Source organism: Ursus americanus, chromosome 9 (assembly GCF_024610735.1).
Source record: "Ursus americanus isolate L20-20 chromosome 9, mUrsAme1.1.p, whole genome shotgun sequence".
Taxonomy (NCBI): Eukaryota; Metazoa; Chordata; class Mammalia; order Carnivora; family Ursidae; genus Ursus; species Ursus americanus.
Window position 1 is genome coordinate 27,198,083 of NC_142135.1, and position 20,394 is coordinate 27,218,476.

Genomic DNA, 20,394 nt, shown 5'->3' on the forward strand with positions numbered 1-20,394 from the left:
TCCAACTGATTGAGAGGAGAAAAAAAATAATTCTGCCTGGTTTACAAAACGCTCTTCAGAATATGCTGTCACCAGCCAGAAGTGAAATGTGGTAGCTTTGGAGTCCCACTGATCTATTGAGAAGGGAAATCTTCATAGTTGGCGGAGTTTTAAGTTATCCCTCTGACCAATTTTCATGGAAAAACATAGGTCGTGGAAAGAGGGAGATGTCCCCCACTTAGACCCCAAGTAGTTTCCGCAGGAAGAAAATTCATATAAAGACATATGTTTCTTCTGCTGCCCATTTGCCCAGCAGCTCTGGGAACACCGTCCTGCTTGAGCCTTGCCCTCATGGAGGATAACTGAAATAGCAGGAGCATGATTGGTTATGTTGCAGTATAATAATAATAATAATAATAATAATAATAATAATAATAATCAGAACATTAGTTTGAAAAAATCTTCCACAACTTGCTGCATTTTTTTTCACACTAGTACATTCTTAAGCATCCTTGTTTACACAGAATAACAAATTAATCTGTACCTTTATATATATATTTATATAACTATATATGTAAATTGCATAGTGTACATAATTTATTGATGTGTCCCCAATTTTTCATGCAGTTCTCATCCTCTGCATGCCTTCCTTTTGTGGTCAGGTGACTTGAATGTTCCCCAATGCTTCTGCTTACCTGCTGTGTTTGTACATCTAAGGAAGGACAGTTTTGGTCATGCCCTCCTTATCCTCATGCACAGAAATTCTCAGGGTCCTCATGTGCCTGTTGTTCAACCCTCTCTTGTCTCTTGTTCCTTTTCTGAGTATGTGGTCCCTCCCTGTCCTAAAACTTCTCCTCCCTCTCCTCAAGCTGTGGGACAGCAGCCTTCCTACTAAAATGTAAAGCAGTATCAACATCATTCCTGCATATGTACTAAAAACCCAAGTTTTCTCTTCCGTTAGGACAGAAAATTGCATGTGGGGAGAGATAATCAAGTTTCAGTGACCTATGTCAAAGCCAGAAACTGTAACAAAATTCCACAAATGGAAATCAAACTCAAATGTCTTTTGCATTGTGTAAATAACTCTGGATGTGTTTAACTTTGTACTGGTAATTTTCTGAGTGTTTGCAATATTTGGGTTAGAAATAAAATGCACCGGACTTTGTTAAGGAAAACAACTATAAATATATACAGCTTAAATGGACTGTAAGGAAGGAGAAAAGATTGGTGACCAGAAAGTCTAATGAATAATTATGTGGTTAGATCTTTAGGAATGAGCCTGGAATGCTTGCCTACAAGTCCCCTCTCCACAAAATGCTCTCAATAATAACAGACTCAGAATGACCCATCTGCTCCTCAGCCAGCTTCTATCTTCAGTCACTCCAATGCTTGCTTAGTAGACTCTTGATAAAAATGATTTGAAGGCAAGAACTGGGATTTTTCATGGGTTCAACATGAAGGATTTCCTCTTTAAAATGTTATTTATTTGGAGGTACAACAAGGCAGTTTTCCTATTTCTGGAAAAATAATTAAATATCACTTTCTAGCCCCATTTCTTTTGTCTTCATATGACTAGCCACGTAACTACTTCTCACCAATTGTGAGCTGAAATATCACTTCTTGTGGAGAGTTAAGAGTGGGTGTGCCCCCTCACTACTCATTTTTCCATGTACCTTAACTTGGGAGGCTCTGTGGTTGAAGATGTTAGAATGATAGGGTGTAAGGGACCAGGGTAAATAGGAACACTGAGCAGAGACTCCTTCACTACCATAGACAGTGATGTAAGCAAGGAATAATGATTTACTTTTAAGTTACTGAAATCCAAGATTGTTTGTTTCTGCATTTATCCTACACTGATTATTAAAGAGAGTAATACTTTCAAATAGTGTTTGCTTAGTGGTCATACAGTGAGCGTTAAAAGAAACATAACAGACTGTTTCTAGAATACGATGTTTTATTCAGTGGAAAACCATTTAGTAAAACTGTTGGTCATGATACCTTAGAAGGCAAATCCTGAGTGTACTGACAATAGCACTGAGCAAAGTAATTAGAAAAAAGAAACCACACACACACACACACACACACACACACACACAAACCATGTAGTTTTGGCAAACACAGTCTGCATTTGGCAGGAAAATACAAGAAAAAGATAAGCTTGGTTGAAATTTAATGGTTTTCAAACATATAGGAAGGGGAAGCAATAGAATTCAGGAAAAAAGGCCTCAAAATCCTGGAAAAGTTGTTTGCTTCTAGACTTAAAAATAAGCTTAAGAAAGCCTTTTAGTAGCAAGGGCACATGTAAATCCCAACATTTCCACAAAGGTCAGAATAAAAACTTGAATTTTCCCTTCTAGCCTGAAAGCTTAAAGTTGGTTTTTATAATCTTGAAAGAGAGACACAGAGTACTAATCTGAGGTCTTGGTTAAGTCAATAGAACCCTAGAGAAAAAATTTCTCATCAGAGAAATCTCACATTGGGCAGAAATGGTCCATCTCTAGTAAACCTGCCATCTTCTGATATCAACTGAAAGGAGCTTAGAGATACTGGCCTCCAAAAGAAAACTGAACTGGATCTCCAAATTGCCACAGCTGGAGACTGTCAGTCAACTATACCCCTAACAATAGGTTCTCTCCTGAAGAAAGATCTGAGTGGCAAATATGCATGGCTGCCTCAAGAACTCATGACTGTTCTTTTTATCAAACATCATAAAATAGAAGACACCAGTTACAGTAACTGCACAATTACTTTATGTAACACTGAAAGAAATTTTTTAAATACCACCGAAGAATCTTTGAGATGGTACTTTCTTATTGTTTATATTTCTTATTAAAATAATTGACATTCAAAGTCCTCTTCTGAATCATTCTTTTTAGGGTTTTCAGTGTTAGTATTTTTCCACAAAATACCATATTTTATACATTAAGAATAAGGAATATATGTTTTGTTGTGTCTCATTTTATTCACCCACAGCCAGAATATGTAGGTCTGGGAAGTAAAAATAGGAGTAGAGAGATCCCTCTATTACATTTAATGACTCACTTAGAATTTTTTATTGTCTGTTTTGTTTTTGTTTGTTTTCTTCTTTTATACGATTTTATTTTTTTAAAGATTTTGTTTATTTGTTTGAGAGAGAGAGAGAGTGCACAAGTGTGGGGAGGGTCAGAGGGAGAGGGAGAAGCAGACTCCCTGCTAAGCCCTGAGCCCAACTCGGAGCTTGATCCCAGGACCCTGGGACCAGGACCTGAGCCAAAGGCAGATGTTTAACCAACTGAGCCACGATAAATATTATTGTTGTTATTTAAAAGTTAAGTATAATAAGGCGGATACGTGTGTGTGTATGAGTAACCAAAACTGTAGACTGCACATGCCGTTAATTCAATGGATGTCCATTCAAAACCCTTTTCTAACTTGTCTTTCTATACTATAGAACCTGAAATTCTGCAACAACATTTTCTGTATTTCCTTGGAGTAACACTTTGTGTATGACAAAGAGTCCTCCAAAAATAGATGTCCGTGTAAGATTTGGAAGCCGATGCGAGAAAGGCAAAGTGATAGCTGTGCACTTTTCACAAAAGCTTTGCCCGTCATTTTGTTGCATCAGGTCAGGTTTCCCCATGCCCTGCTCTCAGTGTGGTTTAAGGGCCATGGGCTGTACTTTGGGCAGCTATAATTTAGCTCCCTCTAAGCACCTACCCTCTGCTGTACTCTTAATGTGAAAAACAATGATGATACTAAGCATATTAAACTCTTGATGTCTGCAAACATTCAACCAGGTGTTTCCTATGCATGATGCCACTTAGTCCTCTAAATACTACTCTGTAGCTGGTTTTATATTGGGGTTAACATCAGTTTCCATGCTAGCTCAGACCTCTGAGAGTAAGGACTGCAATCGCCATCACAATTGACAACTTCTGGTGACATAAGACAATATTTGGAGCACATAGGCTGTCAATGAACATTTGCTGGATGAATTGATAACTGTGTTAATATTTTCATGTCTCTAGGACAGGGCAACCTTAAGGGTAGGAGTGGACACTTTCAATATCATCATGCACAATTTTATGGAAGTTGGGAGAAACTGAATGCAACATGTTATGCATAAGCTCCAACATAGCTAGGATGGATATAAATATTTTATATTTATTTTAAATAATAAAATAGCATAAAATACTGCCACAAAATATATTAAAGTAGGGAAATAGAGAAGCAACAATAAAACCAACTCTTGGAGGAGAAAGATATATGGCTTACATTAAGGAAATATCATTTTAGAGCCAAATTCGAGGGATAAAGCATTTAAAAACACAATTTGAATTATACCCACTTTATTAACCAATTTTAGGTAGTGTGACAGAAACTATCTACTACATAATGTAAGTATCTTGGCAATTGGGTATAATAACTGTATTATCAATTTCATAGATTTTTTACATTTCTTTAATGTTTTAATAACATTTCCTTTATTTAATAAAAGAAATTTCAGAATTTCTAGATTCAAATAAATAAGAAAAAAAGAACTATGTGACATTTAAAGTAACCAGTGCTTATGCAGGTGGTGACTTCTGAAACTAAGATCGTTTACATATATAAATACTATAATTCTTTATATTCAAATAAACATGTGTATAATACATATATGTAGCTCATTATGAGGTTCTTTACCAATTTTATATATATTATATTACATATATATATAAATAATTTGGGGGAGAGAATATGATTATATGTAATTATATAATGACATATATAGGTATGAAACCCCATGTATATTCAATTTATATATATGTTAATTATTCCTTTAAAAATTAGTTACCATGTACAAAACACCAGTGATAAGTCTTTATATTTATTTGTTTTATCTTGATATCTTGATAATAAACATAAAGGTTCTGGATAGGAGGAACACCAATTTTTTACTTAATAGCAATCTTAGCTTTGTTCCCCATGCCCTATTTATTTCCCATGGAGGAGAGGCAGGTACTGTGAGAGAGAGCTGAACCCTGCATACACAGGATAATCTGTAGTTCAGAAGAGGATCTCACTGAAATTATGAATCTCAGAACTTCAGGAGTTATATAGAATCTGCCAGAGGATCTGCCTCTCCTCACCTCTGCTTACAGGATAGAAGGAGTTTTGCTCTCTAATGTAAGCAAATTATGTCTAGGAAGAAGAGGGGGATTTCTTACAACTGTTTGGAATCTAAATAAATGGTTCCAGAGCAGATAAACCTATAAATCTATCCAGAGCAATTCACTATCTCTGACTTCCAAGGCAGGGTTATCATTTAATCAATTGTCCTTTAACTCAAGTTGCCAGGAATTTCTTTTCAGAAAGCACTGAACATTCAGAAACATGAAAATACTCATGGAGCATTATTTTCCAAATGATGGAGGATGTGATGGCAAACAAAAAATTTTTTAAAAAATTCTCAATCTCTGAATTCATGGATCTTTCCATTAGGATAGAAGACAGATTTTAATCAAATGAACATAAAAGTAATAAAAGTTCATTGTGATCAGTCCTATGAATGAGAGGTATATGGTGAAATAAAACCTGTATAATCGTAAGATATGTTCTGTTCAGAAAGAACAGGAAAGTTTTTCCTAAGGCAAAGAATTGACAGGAGGTGCTTAAAGTCAGGAGAAGTTACCTGATTCGATTTACTTTTGGATCAGGTCACTTTTGCTAAGGCACAAGGAAAAGTTTGATAGGTTCAAAATAGATGTGTTTCAAGTAAGTGGGAGGGTAGCTAGTAAGAGGGGAGACTTCCCGGCATGATATGGAGGGTTGCTTAAACTAAGACATTATTGGAAGAGAAATTGAGTAGCGGCAAGTGTTACAAAATAGAACGTACAATAGATGTGACTTGGTGAGGGACTGGGTAAGAGGGTTACAAGGAAGGGAGGTATCAAGTGTGACTTCAGGTTCATATTTGTGTAGAGTTCATGCTTTTCACTACATGACATGACTTACTTGTCCTTCAATCTCAGTTCAAATGATACCCTCTCAAAAAGACTAACTGTTTACCCTAAAGTAGCTCATATATTTAAATCAGTGGACACACACAAGTGTGCACACATGTGTGTGTGCATGTGCCTTCTGTATTAAGTCACAATAATAAAGGAGAAGTTTTGAGAAACAGGTTCTTGGGAAGTATTTGAGAAAAATTATTCTCTACTGCAAATCATAAGGCCAAAATATCTTTAAAATGTGAGAATTATTGGGGTGCCCGGGTGGCTCAGTTGGTTAAGTGTCTGACTCTTGATTTCAGCTCAGGTTATGATCTCAAGGTCATGAGATTGAGCCCCACCTCAGGCTCTGCGTTGGGCGTGGAACCTGACAGAGATTTTCTCTCCCCTTCTCTCTCTGCCCCTCCCCCCATTCTCTCTCAAAAAAAATATATGAGAATTATTGGAGAAATATGAAGCAGCTAAATAGAAAACAGTGAATAGAAAAAAATTAGAGTACCATCTAAGAATTCTGAACAAATAAGAATTTTACAGGATTAAATTATCTCCAGTTGAAGATGAAACAGGAAAGCATGGCTGCAGACCCACCTGACATTGCTGAGAAGAGACAACTTTCCATCCAAGCCTTATACCCAAGTCACACTCAATAAGAATATAGGGGACCTGATGTTATCTCTTTTCCTTTTATTTATTTAAATTGAAATATAATTAATATACAGTAAAATTCACCCTTTTTATCATACCATTCTGAGACTTTTAACAAATGCATACAACGATTAGGTAACCATCATCATGATAAATACACAAGTGAGTTTCATTACTCCAACATTCCTTTGCGTTCCCTGTAGTCAATCCCTCCCCCAACCACCAGCATCTTCCTATAGTTTTTTCCTACACCGGAATAGAGTATAAATGAACCAAGTCATACGTAACATTTAGAGTCTGTCTCCGTTCATTTAGCACAATGTAATTAAAATTTGTAGTGGGCTCAACTGTGGCCCCAAAGATATTTGGTCCTTGTACCAGGAATCTGTGAATGTTTTTATATGGCAAAATGTTTGCAGACATAATGAAATTAAAGATTATCCAGGTAGGTCAAACATGCCATCATAAGTGTCTCATAAGAACGAGGCAGTGGGATATTGCACTTACACAGAGAGGAGGAGGAGGCAGAGACTGGAATGACACAGCCACAAGTCAAGGAATGCCAGCAGCCACCAGAAGTGAGAAGATAGGCATGGATTCTTGCCTAAAGGCCCTGGACGGAGTTTGGTCCTGCCAACACCTGGATTTTGGCTCAGGAAAAAGCAACATACGAATAAAATCGTGCCCCATTAATAAGATTATCTATTCTGTCTCTCATTTTTATCGGTTTAATTTTGTGAACAAAATTAGCCCATTATTGCATTCATTCCTAAAATAAATACTGTGGTATCTTTTAGAGGCCATTACATAAACCATACCAAAAACATGTTCATATTAGGGAAAATGTCCACAAGTCCACAATGACTGACTATTATTCATGCCTGAGGATATACTAAAATATGAGCCTGCTCCAGTAAATTATATTAAAAATTCTGATATCTATGTGTATATATAATTCATATATATATATAATTCATTTTGCAAAAAAATATTACAATTAAGTAATAAGCCTGTCTTTGGAACTAGAAGTAACATCTCTCACTTAGATTGTCTTAATGGAATATGACTCCTTTGGAAACCCAGCAGTAGAGCTAATATTCTCTTTAATTTATCTCTTCAATTGAATAGAAAGGAGTAATAATAGTAAAGGGTTATTCCTAGTTATTATTTGATAAACAGATTTTTAACTTTTACAAAATACTTGAAGGAACACAATGGAAAATATCATACTTTGTGTGAAGCAAAAATTGATTTGTCTGAGATCTCAAGGAAGAGAAATGCAGAGCAATTATAACAGCAATATTATAGAATACAGGAGAAATATAATAAAAATTCATACTTGATAAGAAATAAGAAGTAATAAAAAACCCAGAAACTTACCTGAATTATCAAGAGGATTAAATTATATGCAAAGTTGTGTGCAATGTTAATATTATTTTATATTTTTATCAAAGCTCCTTCCCATACACATTCCTCTCCCCTCAAGCTATACTTCTAATTCCTTCCTTTCTCATCAAACTTTTTGAAAGGCAACATAATAGGAATTAGAAGCATTTCAGAATACTGCAAAATTCTGAAACGCTATAAATCTCAGTTCTGCCACATACTAGTTGTTGCCTTTCTTTCCAAGTGACTTTGTCTGTCCTTGTCTTAGTTGACCCATCTACTAGCCGGTAGGAGTAACAGTACTTTGACCAAAGAAAGAAGAATATGAAATCATTCCCAATAATTTCATGAACTGGTTTTATTTCTAATTAGGAAGTAAGTGCTAATCTGTAGTTAATAATTTTGAACAAGCAAGGAGAAAATTTTCTGCTAGATTCTGCTATGTATTATTGTAGAATGATCCTACATGAAACTAAATCTATAGAGCTTGCATATTGGTAACATGATGGGAATTCCCTCTGAGTTCTTAGGGATTTTCCATTTATAAAATGGAGTTACAAATATTAATAATATTCATATATGTCACCAAAGTATTCACAGTTAAAAATATTCAGATTTCTTCTTTTGTTAAGATTTTATTTATTTATTTATTTATTATTTTTTAAGATTTTATTTATTTATTTGACAGAGATAGAGACAGCCGGCGAGAGAGGGAACACAAGCAGGGGGAGTGGGAGAGGAAGAAGCAGGCTCATGGCAGAGGAGCCTGATGTGGGGCTCGATCCCATAACGCCGGGATCACGCCCTGAGCCGAAGGCAGACGCTTAACTGCTGTGCCACCCAGGCGCCCCTATTTATTTATTTATTTGACAGAGAGAGAGAGAAAGAGCGTACAGAGGGAGAATAAGAGGGAGAAGGAGACTCCCCGGTGAGCAGAGAGCTGGATGCAGGGCTTGCTCGCAGGACCGTAAGATCACGACCTGAGCTGAAGGCGGACGTTTAACCAGCTGATCCACCCAGGTGCTCCAAGATTCAGATTTCTTTAAAACTATAGCTCCATTATTGGTAGTGACTGGGGTAGAGATCTGGTGTCTAGAAAATCACTATAGATCTACAACTCATCAATTCTTCAAGTTATTCCATAAAATGTCAATAAGTAGAATTAAATTCATGAAGTTAGAAACGGCATCATTTTTCTTATTGTTATATCTTTAATAGCACTCTACCTGGCTGATGCTGTTTTTATTCTGCCTTCATTTTTGAAAGATAGTTTTGCCAAATATAAGATTCTTAGTTGGCAGTTGTGTTCTTGTAAAACTTTGAATATGTCATCCACTGCTTTCTGGCCTTCATTATTTCTGAAGAAAAATCAGTGATTAATCTTATTGAGGTTTCCTTCTATAGTACCAGATGAGCATTTTTCTTTTGCTCCTTTTGAAACTTTTTGTCTTGCAACATTTTTACTGTGATGTGTCTGGTTGTGGTTCTCTTTGTTTTTTCTACTTGGAATTTACTGAAATTCTTGAATGCATAAATCAAAGCTTATCAGCAAATTATGGAAGTTTCAGTCATTTTATATCTGATTTTTATTTCTGCTTCTTTCTCTTCTTTCCTGATATTCCCATTTAGCATACATTTGTGAGCTTAATGGTGTCCCACATTTCTCTAAGGCTTTGTACGTTTCCTTTTATTCTTTCTTTTTTCTCTGATCTTTGAATTGTTTAGTCTGGAATCCATCTTTAAATCTATTGATGAGTCTTCTAGTGAAATTTTTCTTTCTTTTTTTTTTTAAGGTTTAAGGAGGGGCAGAAAAAAGAGAGATCTCAAGCAGACTCCCTGCTGAGCAGGGAGTCCGATGCAGGCTTGATACAGGACTTGATCTCACCATCCTGAGATCATGACCTGAGCTGAAATCAAGTCATACACTGAACCAACTGAGCCACCCAGGTGCCCCAAAATTTTTATTTCACTTATAACATTTTTCAACTCAAGGATGTCCATTTGGTTATTTTTTATAATGACCATTTCTTTATTGCTCTTCTCTGTTAGTAGATACATGAAATGTCTGCCAACGGACTTTACATACATTTTATTAGTCTGGGGACTGGGTTTCTACTTTAGATAAGTAACCAAACTGGTCATCTGAGAATATTAGCTCCTATGAAACTCTAAAAGATTTAAAAATATATCTTTGTAAAGCCTACAGATGATTGAGGAATTTTTCTTTAAATGTGTGCATAAGAGTTTGGGTCATGTTTATTGAGTCAGTATGGTGAAGTTGTCGGGAGCCCACTGCTTCCTTTCAGCCCTAGCTGGGACAGTGAGAAGCTGTGCAAGCTTCCGAATGAGGAAGTTATTTAACCTTCTCATGCTTCGACTTCCTTATTGGTAAATTAAGGAGAATAACATTTGCTATTGCTTACAATATTGTGAATATTAAATGAGTTAGTCTCTAAAAAATCTTGTAACACTGCATGGCATGGAGTAAGGCCTAAATGGATACCAGTTACATTATCTACTAGTTCTGGCTATTTAGGAGTTAATTTATTTTGATATAATTCAAGTTTTGTAGTTTTGCTTATTTGTTCCATTTCAGGCTCTTTTCCTTTAGAAGTTATGCATTACCATAAGCTTCTTAAATTTCATATTTTGTAATTATGTGGAGTATTTTTTCACTTTTGATTCAGTTATGTAACTTTTTCTTTCATGTCTGACTTTGAACAGGACATGGGCGATTCCCACTAAATTTCTGTAGTACGAGACAGATGAGCTTACTTCGTATAAATCCTTCATTCTACAGCCATGGGCTGGAACAGGGAAAAAGGAAAAGCACCTACAATGTGTTTTTCCCAGAGCCATGGGCCTCCAGTAATCATCAGGGAAGAATAATAGGGGGAGAGCTGTTTATATCAGAGAATTTGTTTGTTTGTTTCTTTGTAAAGACAAACACATAAATCCTGCCTTCTTAGGTGTTTGCTTATTATGGAAGTCTCATCTGAGTATGAATCAGAATCACAAGGGTGCTTGGCAAAATGCTAAGTTCCAGGTTTCCACAATAAATCTAAGGACTCATAATATCTGGGAATCTGTGGTGCGAAAGCACTTCAAGTGCTCCTAATCCTAAACTTGAAAAAATACTGCCAGAACTGTATTTTTCCTTCACTTGAATTTAATAAACTGCTAAAGGCTACGCATAGTTAAAGGGTATAAACTTGATGGAAACTTTAATTAGATGTGTCTATTCCCTTGAAATGTGAAAATCGAGTAGTAATTTTAATGTGCTCATTGAATGTCATTTTTCATTTTTGTATTCTTTTTCTTCAAAAGAAAACCTTCGGTAGAAATGAGACATTTACATTTGAAAAGTACAAATTGGTCTGTAGTAATGTATTTCAGAGTACATACATTCATCAGATGAAGAAATTATTGAATTAGTGATTGAAATTTAAGCATGGAAAAATTTTATTGGGGATTTCAATTATTATTGTAGTATTTTATATAAAGTTGGTAATTATTACAAAATTATAGACCCAGCAATGGAATGTTTAATACATACATGCTAATGCTATGCAAATTTCCACCCACACAACAATGATATTTATATAATAATGATAAGGAATTGCTATTATATAATTTTCTCTCTTCAATTTAAGTTTTGTTCTTGGAAAATAATGTTTTGTTCATTTAATTTTACAAGGTTTCTGGGAATTTCATCAGTGTCTTTAAGTTCTTATATAAGGGAAATGTGTGAATTTAAGGGAAATGTGAAACTATATTTTAAGCATGCTGAAATCAGCAGATTTCCATGGTACACAAGAGCTCTGCATCTATGAAACATTATGCTGAAGGGGATCAGTTTTCTGTTTGAGATTTAAATGACTTTTGTTATCTGCTCCTTTGAAATCCAGGCAATATTGTCAAGGTTACATGAGCTTGTAGATTTTGTTTATCTTAATTTCCTTGGGGATGAAACATAGAAGTCCAAAAGTCAGCTTTAACTTATTTTGCAGAAAGAAATAAGGGGTAAATAATGTGCAGGGAAAAGTGCCCTAAGAATGTAGCAAGAAGAGTGAAATATTGTCTGAAAGGGTATAATGAGCTAGAATGCATCTGTGTTCACAAGGGCCTTTGAACTTGGAGTGAAATGTGAACTCCTAACTGATCTCACAAGACGCTGCAGAATCTGGTGTCTGCAAACCCTTTCAACCTCATATCATTCTACTCTCTTTATTTTCTCCAATATCAGTAGATTGTTCTCCAATATCAGTAGAGCCATAGTGGTCTCCTTACTGCCTCAGGACTTTTGAACAAGAAATCACCTCTTTGGGGAATATGGATCCCTAACTCTCTCTCTTTTTTTTTTTTTCCTGACTCTTTATTCATGAATGATTCCTTGTCATTTTTGCTTCAGCATATGACCCTCCCTCAAAGGCCTTCCAGGTTAGACCTATGCTCCTTGCATTCTCTATAGCTGTACTCTCTTCTTTCTTAACACAGTATTTGTACATATTGCATTTAGTCATTTTATTTTTTAAATTGTTTTAAATATTTTATTTATTTATTTGAGAGAGAGAGAGGATAAGCGGGGCGAGGGGCAGAAGAAGAGGGAGAAGCAGACTCCCCGCTGCCCACTGAGTAGGGAGCCCAACGCAGGGCTCCAGCCCACTTCCCTGTGATCATGACCTGAGCTGAAGGCAGACGCTTAACAGAGTGAGCCACCCAGGCGCCCCACATTTAGTCATTTTAGTAATGTATTTTGGTGTCTCCTGAATAGTCAGTAATTTCCAAGGGGGCAGGAAATATAGTCATCAGGTTAACTAGTGTGGACCAACCACTTAGCATGGAAGCTTAATAAGTATTTTTTAATTGAGTGAACATTGTTTTAATATTTCCCAAGAGTGTTACACACACACACACACACAAATCAAGTACTTATTCTCATTAGCTTATTCCTCATAGGGCTTGATATCAAAATATAACAGCTCATCACAAATGGTTCAACTACCCTAAAGAATCAGAATTTTACCTGTTTTAAAAATAAGAATATATCTCTAGCTTTTTACACTGACCAATACAAAAAGGGAGGGCATAACTGCATTGTTATTTTTATTTTATATATAACATATCCATATGGTCCAAATCAAAAAAAAAGTATAGAGAACAAGAAATAAAGAGCTTCATCACAAATTTTTCCTTAAGCAAAACTGATGCATTGTTTCATATTTTCATTATTTTTAAAATTAAAATACATCTTGGACATTTGTTCATATTAGAGCTTTAAATTAAAATGTGCTCACCTGAACCACAAATACAGTTAGTGTGAATTTTACATTTCTTCTCTAGGAGAAAAAAACATAACAGTATTTCTTAAGAAATTCTGATTGTGTAGGCTAATGCTTGCTTACCCTATTTCACCCCACCTAATGCTATATAACTGTGACTAAAATTAAAATAATTGTGTATACAGTATGATAAATGCTTTGGTAGAAGCATTACTTATTCTTCAGTGTCACAGACAAAGAAGAAAGCAATTCTACCAGGATTATCAAGAAGGGCTTCATAGAGGAGCTATTTGAGGCAGGACTTGACACATGAAATGAATATAATTGGATTATAGAAAATGCAATGTGGGGATTTACATAAATCTTTAACCATCGTTAATAAAATAAAACTAAGATCATTTAGGATTGACAATGGAGGCGAAAACTCCACTTGGACATCAGTTAACTGGACTATAAAATACTGCTTGAGTTATGTTAGATTCACTTTATTTTTGAGGATAATTCACATATTAGAGCTGTTCACTCTATTTACTGACTTGTAGAGGACAAAAATCCCAGCGCTTCCTGAGCTTACCTGATAAAAGTGAAAGAAGAGATATAAACAAACTTTCTAGAATATAGAGTGGCTTTAGAATTAAGAGAGCTACGGGGAAAAAAACTGAATCAGGAAGAGAGAAAGTATGTTTTTGTGCGGTGAAATTTTAAACAGAGTAGTCAAAAAAGGCCTGAATTAGAAGGTGACATTTAAGTAGCATCTGAAGGACATTAGAGATAAAGCCAAGTCTGATGAGTTGTGCATTGGGTTCACTGTTATAACTTTTGGGCCTAAAGCAATGCCCAACACACAATGAGCACTCAGTAAGTATCTCGGATACATGTTCGAATAATTTAATTTGTAGAGTAATGATAAGGAGAGTGTTTGTACCTGAAGTAAGTATCAAGAAGAGAGATTGGATCATTGTTTAGGTTGGATATATGAAAGGATGTTTATTTTCTGTTAAGTAAAGAATGGGGCACCTGGGTGGCTCAGTAGGTTAAGCGGCTGCCTTCGGCTCAGGTCATGATATCAGGGTCCTGGGGTCGAGCCCCGCCTCAGGCTCTCTGCTCAGCAGAGAGTCTGCTACTCCTCTCACTCTCCCTCTGTGCTCTCTCTCTCTCTCTCAATTAAATAAAATCTCTTTTAAAAAAAAGTCTGTTAAGTAAAGAAAAAAATTAGTCTCATAGGCAATGAGGAGTCCATGAATACCTCGATATTTTTAGACTTACTGAGGATTCCATCAGCCATATTTATTTTTGGGGGGAAAATATCAATACAAAATAGTGAAATAAAGAGGGACATTTTTCAGACAGGCCAGTTAGAAAGGAAGCTGATGATAAGCCCATAGATATTTGACACTGGTGGCAGAGTTAGAAGTTAGAAGGGTTTGGACATGTATTTTTATGAAGTACTGACAAGATTTCAATTGTACAAATGCAATTGATGGTGAAGCATAGTGTATTTTATTTATTAACAATTTCTAAGTTCCTGACTTGGTGGCTGAGATAAATCGATGGTAATTCCAATCACTTACATAGTTGATTCAAGACTATGAGCAGTTTGGCTTGGAAAGGATGAAACATTGCATTCAGTCTCACACATACTGACTATGATGTGCCTTGAATTACAAGACTGAGATATACAGTTTATTATACTTCAGATCTTAAACAAAATATATAAGCACAAATAAAAGGCCAATGACTTGTCTTTGGGAATGAAAAAGTTGAGGGAAAGCAATAGAGGGAAAGTTTATTTGAGGCAAATCATGAATGATAAGATAGCCAGTGGCAAGAACAGAGCACAGGTTATTCGAAGCAGGAAAATCATTGTAAATTCATAAAACCCTGAAAGTATGTGCTGTAGACAGAGAAGAGGTTTAATGAATTGACACCACCAGCATCTTTATTTATGTGAAGAATAAGAAAGAACAGCCACATAAACAAACATGTTGTATATGGAAATGAGATCCTTACATTGATTCTGTACATGGAATTTTGCTTTGCTTTCTTCGGAGTACCTTACTAGCTTATATTCAAATTCCTTAGGGGAAGATTTGCTCCTATAAAACATAGGCATGTTTCTGAAAGCTGTAAAAGACAGCTGGATTTGACAATTATGAAAACAGGCTATCACCGTGGTCATTTAAGTGTTTGAAGAATATTTTGTTTACGATGGGGTGTCTATGGTATTGCTTGTCACTTCCCATTACCTTTTGATCAACAGGATAACAGGAATGGCACTGCCAGAAGCAATTGACTTTGACATTGTGAATGTGTTTAATGGAGTTCAGTTGTGGTTATGAGTTTCATAGGCTACCCATTTGATTTCCACTGTAATCAATTACTATAACTTTGGGGGACAGTTAAATTGAGTGACCTCTAGGGCTACATGCTTGAAATAACATTTTAGTAAATCTATATAATATATAGGCCAAGTAGTAAATCCCAACTTCAGTTCATGGTAGCATCACTTAAATGAACTTGGCAAATAGCCTATTTAAGAATATGACTGATGCCTTTGCAAAAGATGATACATGTTTATGCTCCAGTGGATCAGACAGTTCTAAAGAAAACTCTAAAAGGCTAAGAAGAGTTTTGTTTTTCCTTCTTTATTGCCTTTATCAGACATTTTTTTAGTGCTGTTAACACTACTTCAACTATCTACTATTTGCATATATGCATATATAGATTAAAATGTAATACTAATAAGTTTAGAAAGTAAAGTTTGGGTTGTTACTGTAGTTACTCTGGAATTCTCAGTGTTTGGAACTCTATAAAATTCACTCTGGATTAACTAGGAACTGATCAAGTATTCATTTAATGCATATTGTAATTTTCCCTAGTTTTATACATATATCCAGAACTCAAGAAACATAATGTTTATTTTGGAGCTATGTTTTAAGATATTAAAACAAAGGTAACAGTACACTGTACTATAAGGAAAATTCCAAATGGCAAATGCCAATGCCAAATTATAGCAAACAAAAAGGATTCATGATATGGAAAGAGGATTCATGATAGGGAAAGGAAAAGGCTTTATATATTTATAAAGTCACAAAGATACATGTATATATATATATATATATATATATATAAAGTTTATATATATGTGTGTATATATATATACATATATATGTAATTTAATCAACCTTTCCCTCTCAATTTCGCATGACTGTCTTAATGAGCATACGACTAACAAGTTTATGACTAATTATGTGACTAACATTGACATCTCATGAGCACATAGGCCACTTTCTTCTGTAAGTATTTATAGCTTATTACCTGCTGTGTTTCTGCAACATTAGTCTGTTTTCATATGTTGAAACTCTTCGTATTGAAGCCAATATCAGTTTACCATTTGTAGGTATGAGCACTTAATTACTACTAATTGATTTGTAAATCATCATTCTAATCAACCACAGAGTTCCGGCCTTGGACACAGATTGAATGTCATATATCACAAAGTGAGTTTTCTGTCTCCCTTATGCAACGTGTTTTTCTTCCCACATACTGATCTCCACGTAATAGCATTCAATATGAGCTACGTAATAAGAAAATTTCTCAAAAAAAAAAAAAAAATTCTTGGGAGTGGAAAGCTGTGTACAATCTGCCTCTATAATGCCCTAAATAGGTTTGGAGTTCTTACATTTGATGTATCAGTACCCCCAAAATAGTGATTTGATCTAGAAGAGGGGTTCCTGTGTTTCTGTTAAACAGGCTAGATCGATGGAAGGAGGTGGGTGCGGGGTGGGCTAAACGGGTGATGGGTATTGAGGAGGGCGCTTGTTATGATGAGCCCTGGCTATCAAATGTAAGTGATGAATCACTAAATTCTATTCCTGAAACCAATATTATACTATATGTTAACTAACTAGAATTTAAATAAAAATTTGGAAGAAAAAATATAAAATAAAATAACAGGCTATATGCCCATAACAATTTAAATAATAACAAGAACGACAACAATAATAAATAATAAAATAAATAATAAATAGATTCCTTGTTGCAATGATTAAATGAGTTGAAAGCATACAGACTGTTTAGCACAGGACCTGGCCATGGAAAGGTATGAATAGGTATTATCTAGAAGTCAACAATACCACCACCATGACCATCACCACTACTATTATTACTTGGTGCTCCACTGAATAGAGATTTCCACTCCTTTTATTATATTTGCTCTAACTAAAATGAAAATAGGGATTAATTTAATTTGATGAAATAATATATGAAAAAAGGAAATTTCATGCTTACCTAATATAATGTAGAATTTACTGTCTTCCCTTTACTTACCCACTGAAGGTCCTGAAAAGAGATCAGAACTAAAGATTATCTGAGCTGCATTCATCTAGAAATATTTAAATGTTCTCATTACATACTTCTTTCGCCTTCTAAATGTATTGCCCAATTTCATTTTTTTAGCTCTGCACTATCATATCAACATAAAAGTGTCCCTATTAAATTCAAGTAATAATAAAGTAATTACTACATCATATTATGAGCAAATAGTCATAACCAGAGCCATCTGCAAATTTTAATATATGACTTACCGAATTTTCCAGATCATTAATAAACTTGTATGATAATAAAGTAACTAATATTGACCTCTAATGAGTATAATAGCCACTTTCTTCTGTAAGAATTTACAACATATTACCTTCTATGTTTCCCCATATTAATCTGTTTTCATATATTGAAACTCTTCCTTTGGAAGCCAACATAAATTAATTATTTCTATGGTAATTTTATTAGGAGTACTATCCCTTCTTTAGCTAATAAACAAACATGAAAATGTTATCACTGTCTCATTTTGTAAGTATGTAAGTTTTTCAGTTCATTTGTTTAATACTTACTCATATCTACCTTGTGCCAAGCACATAGTTTACGTTTTAAGTCAAAATATAAACTCCTTTTAAAATTCTCATACCATGTAGGGTGCCTGGGTGTCTCAGTTGGTTAAGCATCTGACTCTTGATTTCAGCTCAGGTCATGATCTCAGGGTATTGAGATAGAACCACCCATCCCTTCCTCTCCACGACCCCCTCACCCTGGGGGCCTCTGTGCTCAGCAGGGAGACTGCTTGTCCCTCTCCCTCCCCATCTGCCCCTCCCTGTGCTCTCATGCGCACATGGACTCTCTTTCTCAAATAAATAAATAAATAAATAAATAAATAAATAAATAAATAAATAAATAAAATCTTAAAAAAAATTCTCATACCATGTGTTGCATCTGTTTCTATTTATATATTTTCCGATGGACAAATGTTTTCTTCCTTTTTATATAAAGCTCATTATTTGCGCTGCTTTTATAGTATTCCTTCCCTTTAATCTGTTTCCTTGTTATAGTTACCATTATCATCACTCCTTTTATATTTTTAATTTTTTTAATCTTACTTGTCTATCCATTCATTTATTAAGCCCTGACCGCCATCCCAATTATAATAATATTTTTAAAATGTTGTAAGTCAGGTGATTAGATAATTTTTGATCTAACTGGATACTTACTTTGTTGAGTATATCCCTAGTACATCTGGCCTACAACTGTCCAAAGAAGTCACATTTTATCCTGCTCAGATCTGAATAATGAAGAGAAGTACAGATATTTACACATAATGTCCTGGGTGATACTTTTTTCCTTGCACTATATATTTCTGTTGTTCTGGACATTTGAAAATTATTATTATACTGAAGTATTAATGGGGGTAGGAGGGAGTGTCCTTGAAGGCAGTGTAATTCAGTACCATGTTGATAAAGAAGTGTCGTACAGAAACAGGACATTATCTCATTGGTTCATTTAGCCACTGCAGATATCTGTAGTCTTCAATAAGGAGATCATACTATGACACATAATACGACCTGAAAACAATTCAAACTTAAGGAAAATAACATTTTTAAATGTTCTTTTAGAAGACATTTTAAAATTCCATTTAATGGAGATGTTTGCACATGGTGGTGCTCATCTTGCATGGGATTCAAATGTTAATTGTTTCTGAATTGTTTCTGAATCTGCTGACAGCTCAGCAAAATATGAGGACATGAGGAAATTCTGTTTTAAGACACTGCATTTTTGAAATAGCGGTCTATTTGGAATGTTGCTTTACTATTTAGTTTCATTAACTATCATAGGTGGTTCCTCTAAAAATAGGTACATTCTCATCTATAAGGAGAGAAGGATGCTCATATCCCGTCATGCCTGGGATGAGTGGTGAGCATCACAGATCTAATCAGCTGGGTAACTGAACCAAAAAGTTGAAGGAATGAAAAATATTTTCTTATCCCACAATTAGAATTTTCCTTACCAAAAAAAAAAAAAATGCAAGATGAAATATGGAGATAGAATCTCTTTATTACCTAAAATTGTAAATTGTATAAAATAGTACAAAGTACATCATTTAGATCCACTTCCAGACCCTAACCTACATTTCGAAAGCTGTCCAAATATGGAGTAGGTATAAAATGCACAAAAAAATAATGTTATTTTCCGTCTAAAATATTATTATAAGTTAAAATTATTTAATGTGAATTTTCTTGGCCTTATATATCAATATCAATATGAAAATATTTAGAACAGTGATGTCAATTTTTAAATTAAAGCTTCTCACAAATCTATAACTCAGACAGTTTAAAACTTTACTGAATTATCACCTTCAAGATCACTTATCTATTAATATGTTCCATTTCTTTCCATAGAAACAATGAAAGGAAAGTAGCACCAAGCATTTTTTTTCTCCTTTATAACACAACTAAAAGTGAGTAAAGTAAAATTTCTTTTAAAGAATGCAAATTTTTGGTGATTGTTATATGAATATTTTAAAGTTCACAATTATAGGATTAAACAAAATTAGCTAATGTTATCCTTTCTTCTCTCCATTTCAAATAAAAGATTTTCCACAAATACAAAATCTCTTCTTACAATACTGAACATGATATTTATAAATGAAGTTAGTTTGAATTAAAGTAAAAAAAAATCATTATTACACTATCCATATATTCAATCACTAAGTCACTGACCAATTGGAATAAGATATTAAGCATCTTCTGGGCTGTAACAAATTGTACATAATATCCAATGGAGCTATGCGATTAGCACTCATT

General features: G+C 34.7%; 1 long non-coding RNA gene across 4 annotated transcripts in view; it reads right to left on the reverse strand.

Moving 5' to 3' along the window:
* LOC123797781 (uncharacterized) overlaps window positions 1-20,394 on the reverse strand; it is a 108,485-nt gene that overhangs the window by 42,779 nt on the left and 45,312 nt on the right. For 3 of the 4 annotated variants that reach the window (XR_015725750.1, XR_015725749.1, XR_015725748.1), the window contains exon 5: window positions 7,104-17,605. This is a non-coding gene — a long non-coding RNA (uncharacterized LOC123797781). Of the gene's footprint in view, window positions 1-4,694; window positions 17,606-20,394 lie in introns of those variants that run through there. The other variant, XR_015725751.1, reaches the window with a different exon arrangement.